The 6738-nt window shown below is 40.3% G+C and overlaps 1 non-coding gene across 1 annotated transcript; it reads left to right on the plus strand.

Moving 5' to 3' along the window:
• The first annotated feature begins 4316 nt into the window (after nt 1-4316).
• LOC111725406 lies at nt 4317-4451 on the plus strand. The gene has a single exon (XR_002773479.1). It is a non-coding gene; the product is annotated as a small nucleolar RNA SNORA70 (small nucleolar RNA).
• The last annotated feature ends 2287 nt before the right edge of the window (nt 4452-6738 follow it).

Below are 6738 nucleotides of genomic sequence, written 5' to 3' on the forward strand. Positions count from 1 at the left end.
TTAAAAAAAAAGTTAACATTTTCATTATATTGCCTTTTGACTTGCATTATTTCTGACACAAGATCAGTAGTGATTCTTATTTTGGCATGTTTGTGTTTAATTTTTTTTTTTCCTCTGGCTGCTTTTAAGCGTGTCACTGTGTTACTGGTTCTCAATAATTTGAATTATGATGTACCTTAAAACGGTTTTCTCTTTGACTATTCTGATTGGAGTTTGCTGAAATTCTTTAATCATCATAGTTTTCATTTTATTTGGAAAAAATTTAGTCACTATTCCTTCAAATGTATTTTTTGGCTCCTGTTTGTCCCTTTTTAGAAACTACAATTACCCTATGTCAAATCACCTGGAAAATTCCGGAAGTCGCTGGAGCGGTTTCTATTACTTTCTTTCTGTACTTGCGTCTGGATAGCGTCTATCACAGCACCTTTAAGCCCACCATTCTTTTCTTCTGCAGTGGCTACATAGCTGATCATTTCATCAGGCAAAGTTTCATTCCGATATTGAGTCTTCTAGCTCTAGGAGTTAGTTCCTTTTCCTTCTCTTTAATAGCTTCCATCTCCCTCATCATGCTCAAGTATTCCTTTAAATATTTGAATATTTATAAGTTGTTTTAATGTCTCTTTGTCTTCACTCATCCATGTAATTTCTGAGGTGGTTTCTATCGATTGATTTTCTTCTTTGCATTTTCCTGCTTCTTTGAATGTCTTATTTTTATCTGGTGCTAGACACTATAAATATCATGTTCTTAAGATTTTTGCATTTTTTTTTTTTCCTTCACTTAGGGTGTTGCTTTTGGTAAGAGTTTCTTGCTGATCATCCTGATCCTTCTGAGGCTGTTTTTAAACTTTGTCAGTGGCGGTCTTTAGAGTTTTCCCTCCAGGGCTCTTGTCACCCTATTCTATGGTACTAACCTAATAGGCGAAACACCTATATGCTTCCGGCCAAAAAAGCCGTTTGAGAGAGCAGTGAAAAGACTTTGTGCAGGCATACTTGTAAGAAACTGAGGCAGAATCCCATGTGGCCAGGTTGGTTCTGAGCCTAACATGACCAAGGTTTTGGCTGGAATAACATTTACTGCATTAAGGAATTCAGGTTGACTTTATAAGGCCAATAAAAAAGCCCTTTGTAAAACTGGCCAGATACCCATCAGTAACCTTTCCTGATCTGTGGTAAGTAACGAAGGTCACTTGCTGACGGGTCTGGGAATGGAAATGTGCTCGGGGACCTCAAGAGAAGAGGAATTTACCCAATGTATACAGGTATCTAATGGCACAAATTAAACTTGGGCTTGTGAAAGGCTTTGAGAAGTCCAGCCTGAAAATTCCTTATAAAAGGTTCCAGCAAAAACCCCGATTTAAAGCCCACATGGGAGTGGAGGTTTGCACACAGATTTCTGTATGCCCAAGAAGTTTCTTTATGCCTTGCTTAAAGATTCAAAGTAACAGCCTCCAAACAGAAAGGTCAACAAGGGCAGGTATTCAATCTACCTTGCTCCTCCATAGCCTCAGGCATCATCAGATAAGAACAAAGAAGTAATGGCTAACAGCATGTTCTCCATTAAGTTATGTTAAATTGGGTTATGTTGATAGGGTTATGTCAAAAGGTGTATGTTGAGTGGATTATTGGAAGCTGATCACAGCATAGTCACATGATGTTTAAATGGATCAATGGGGTCACTGCTGTATTGTGCACATGTACAAAATTCCCTATATAAACCAACTGCAAATAAAGCAGCTCAACATTTTGCCTGAGCGAGCAGATGGTCACCTTTATTTAAAACACAATTTCAGTAAGTGTGCTTATTCTCTGCGACATTGCTTTTCCGCGAAACCCTTACGGTAACATAACCTGAGGTACCCACCTGCCGAATGACCAGAATTTTCAGTGAGCTCTTGCCACTCTGGTAGTTGAAACTCAAATATCTCTTGCCCATGTTTAAGCTATGGGAATCATTCAATTTGCAGCTCCAGTAACTGCTTTCTGTCTCACTGCGTGGCATTTCACCATCTTCCTGTGCACCTTGGCACACAGCAAAAGACCCAATGAAACCCCTGTGCAGATCCCTAGAGCCTCTCTGCCCACATCGCTGGTGCTGCAACCCACACACTAATGCTGCCCCGACTTTCTGTCTCTTTTACACAGACTGACATGTTTTCCTGGGTTTCCTCCTTCCTGCACTGTCTGGTTTGGTAATGAGTCACTCCATTATAAGCAGAAATAGAAGCCAGAATTTATTATTATTTTTTTTAAGAGACAGAGTCTCACTTCATCACCCTTGACAAAGTGTTGTGGCACCACAGCTCACAGCAACTTCCAACTCCTGGGCTTAGGCGATTCTCTTGCCTCAACCTCCCTAATAGCTGGGACTACAGGCACCTGCCACAACACCCAGCTATTTTTTGCTTGCAGTTTGGCTAGGGCCTGGTTTGAACCCGCCACCCTTGGTATATGGGGCCTGTGTCCTACTCACTGAGCCACAGGTGCTGCCTAGAAGCCAGAATTTTAAAAAATCTAGGTTGAGTTTTTTACATGTGGAGGCTCATATAACTGCCCTAGTTATTTATGACAGCACAGGTCATTACTGCACTAGTTTTATAAAGTTATTTAATGTACATTCTCTGATTTGGTCCTCACAATACAGTGAGCCAAAGGTGAGCTGTTTATGATCATTGCTAGTCAATTAGCCCGAGGCTCACAGATGCAGGTAAATACTCCGAGCAGTGCACCTGCTAAGGGATGAGGCTGGGAATGCGACATTGAGCATGAACTGCTAATGCTAAACTTGTGTCTGGGTTTTCTTTTCCTCAAATCCCTGGTTTCATCCATTATCAGGAAACTCTTTATTTTCCACCATCTATTCTTCCTCCTTCCTTTCTTAAACTTTTAAATTTATTTTTATTATGGGTTAACATGAGGGTACATACAATTAGGTTACATTATGCATTGTATTATACACCTAAAGCAACCTCTGTAACATGCCCAAAATAGAAGAAAATGAACAATAATTTAAAGAATTTGCACCAAAACAAAGGTCCAAGTGATCTATAAAGTATCTTTGCTATTTTATTTGCGTAGGTAAGTGAAAAAACCATTTACCAATAAATACAGAACTATTTTAGTTGTAGAAAAGGCTATCATTGCCACCTACTGGACATGTCTGTAATTGACAACTTGCTATAAGAAAATTAACAAGATTAAAAAAAATCACTATTTAATATATCTCCTACCCCAGCATCTTAACAAGATGCCCAAATCTACCCCCAGCATCTTAACAAGATAGTGCTAAATAATGCCATTAAATGTATAATTTGTTTATATTAGTAATGCTAATTAATAATGAGCATCACTTCTGACCATAAAATGCCACCTACTGGTGTACCATAAAATTTTGGTTGCAAGTACACTGGGGACCATCTTATGATATCTTATGTTTTACAGAAAATCCAAGAACCTGAATTGTTTGCCCATGGGCTTAGAACCCCGAATTTCAATTATTTACACCAGCTCTAGACAGAGAAGAAGGTTAGAAACTAGTCTTGCATTGTCTTTTATCTCAGTCTTTTAAAATCTCAACTTACACTGCAAATTGTATATCCTTCATAACCTGGCTAATTATATACTCTGGTGATTCTTAACCCTGATACATCAAAATCACCTGCGAAAGTTTAAAATAAACTGATGCTGGTACCAAAGCCAGAGATTTATTTTATCTGGCCAGGGTTTAAAGAGCCATTAGTAGATACCAGTGGTTCTAAAAGCACGGTCCCCAGACCATCATCGCCACCTGGTTAGAAACACACACTTTCAAGGCCCACCCCAGATTATTGGGTAGGGGTAGTAATCTGTGTTTTCCAGTCCTTTCAGATGAGTTGGAGACAAGCTAAAGTTTGAGAATCACTACTATTTACTATAAAACTTTTCTTTTTTTTTTACTCTTATTTACGCATAAAATTTAGTTTACTGTTCTCTAACCAAAAAAATATGCTAATTTAAAAAAGGAGATTTGCATTAAGAGTAATCTAGCGCAGTCCTATTTTTCCAGAAGCATACCATTATAAACATTCAACAAAGTTCCAGTGAGCCAACAGAAAAATGCTCTGGAAGGATAAAGGGTAATTTATTCACAGGCCAGGTAACAAGGCCCTGGAAGGTTTCTGCACAGCGCAAGGTTTCCAGTCATACTTCCTTATTCTGGCTTGTTCTGATCAATAAGGCACCAAAGTCATAATAAGGCCTTTTAGCCACAGCAGACCTTTTGACCCAGGAATGCCACTCTGGAAACAGGAAAATAAGTCATGCCTAAATATTTTCTCTACCTGTAGCTAATTAAGCCGACCAGGCTCCTTTCCTCATGGGGGCCTGGTGTACAGTGACTGCAAACAGCAGCCTCCATGGTAGTGTACACAGCCTGTTGCTTGTATGGGTTGCTCTAAAGGACCTTGGAGCTATTCCTTTCTAATACAAGTTCATGTGTTAGGCCTTGTGCTCCCCCCAGGCTAGGCTCCAGACAGGCATGCGTGGTGCCTTTGGAAAGCTCCAGGGCACTGTGGCCAGGGTTCACATTGGCCAAATCATCATGTCCCCTTGCTGCCAATGTGAAGAGTCACATCTCCAAGAAGTGCGGTTTTACCAAGTTTCACTCAGATGAATTTAAAGACATGGTGGCTGAGAAGTGGCTTATCCCAGATGGCTGTGGGGTCAAGTACGTCCCCAACTGTGGCCCCCTGGACAAGTAGCGGGCCCTGTACTCATGTGGACTGTGCTGTCTCTCATTTGCGCCTACCAATAATAAATCCTACTTCCTGTACACTTAAAAAAATATTTTCTCTAAAGCACTGTAAATAATGGGGAAGGGACCAAAAGTTAAATGAGCAACTATTGGGGAATGATTCATAAATTAGAACATCGACAGGATGAACTATTGTTCAATCATTAAAATGATGCTTTTCGTGTTTAAAGCACACAGGGGAACGAATGCCTTGTAGCATCGTGTATACACTCTCTCACTGTCTCAACTGAAAACTACAAAGGACTAAAATATTAGTGCTAGTTATCCCTAAGGTGCAGGATCATGAGTGGTTTTTAAGACATTTAGTCAATGTTTTTATGTTGTTCAATATGAGTATACTTACTCCCTTAATCAGAAGAAAATTTACAAACATTTAAAATAACAGAGCTTCTACGTTGTGAATTACGATCCTCAAATGACATTTCAGAAGATGGTAACTGTGGGAAAGCGTCTTTCCATCCTGGGCCCCTCTTTTCTCATCTCACTCCGTCTAGCTCTTCCATTTCTAGTCTCTTCACATCAGCCCTGCCATGTACTAGAAAGACCAGGAACTGAAGGTTAATTATTCAATAGTTTAAAGTTTTAAAATTCTTCAGGGACATGGTTTATGTTAGACCATACGAAAAGGAGGTAAAGTAGCTTAAAGGTCAAGCGTGCCTAAGGGCTTCAAACTCAGGTAGATTTAGGTGTGAATCTTAGTTTTGTGGACCTCACACAGGTCTCACTTTCCCCATCTGTACAGTGGAAGCCCCGGGCTCAGACCTGCTGTGAGGATGAAACAGGAGGATGCACAGAAAGCACAAGATGGTAACAGGTCCTGTGTCCGTCTGTTGTGTGTGCTGCTCTAACAGGATCCAGAGACTGGGTAATTTATAAAAAACAGAGATTCATTTCTTACGGTTCTGGAGACTGGAAGTCTAAGATCACAGTGCCGGCTTCTGGCAATAAGTTTCAGGCTCCCATGGCAGAAGGGAAAGGGCAGGAGAGAGCGAGGAGGGCGGCAGGCCCTGCAGCCCCAAGGCCTTTCACCAGGGGCTAGAATCCACACAGGGAAATAGAGCCCTCGCCACCCGCACCATCAGACCCCATCTCCAACACCGCGGCACAGGGGAGGAAGTTTCCAACACATGCTTTTGTGGGGGGGGCACGTTCAAACCTGGGCAGTGCTCAGAAAGAGGTCATTGCCATTACTGTTTGTAGTTATTGCTATTTTTTTTGTAAACAGCCACTAACTTTTAATTTTCCTGTGGGAAAAAACCTTAGAGGAGTACAGTGGTTATTCATAGTTATTTGAACTTCCCAGACCACTAACATTTCAAAAACAACTCAGAAGACCTACATAAAGCTGTCAGAAGTTTTCTTTACAAAGTGGATGTTACTAAAGCCCCACCAATAAATTTACTGTCACTATTGTTTCATAAAAGGAAAAGCACAGAATACCCCCTAAAAAAAGTAGAAGACAGTCTCAGAGTAAAGGAGTCCTTCCCAAGAAAGAACAGTGGCCAATCAATGTATGCTAAAATGACGCTTCTTTTTTTCCTTCTGTAACATACCAGTAAGCACTTAAGGTTTACTGTCAGTCTGCAGACTGGCTCTCGAGGAAGGAGACTTGACTTGTTAGCCTGGTGCTTCACCTAGGAAAGTTGTTCCAGCCACCCCACGGGTGTTCATTCAACACACACTAACACCGTGGTACTACGGAGAGGAATTCACCATCCAATGAGGTCAAGTGTATGAAAACAGTACAGACACAGTACCTTGTATATTATGAAGCATCATAAAAACATAAGGTGTTATTACCAGAAAAAGTAAATTATTAAACATCGATTCCTAAGGGAAAGAGATTACCCAAACATATTTAGTGATGGCTTAGTAATTTTCTATATTCATGCAATCACAAATGGTGATATGTACTTTTTTTTTTTTTTAAAGAAAAGTCATATTTGTGA

The sequence above is a fragment of the Otolemur garnettii genome, unplaced genomic scaffold (assembly GCF_000181295.1).
Source record: "Otolemur garnettii isolate 467f Iridium unplaced genomic scaffold, OtoGar3 scaffold00039, whole genome shotgun sequence".
In the NCBI taxonomy this organism is placed as follows: domain Eukaryota; kingdom Metazoa; phylum Chordata; class Mammalia; order Primates; family Galagidae; genus Otolemur; species Otolemur garnettii.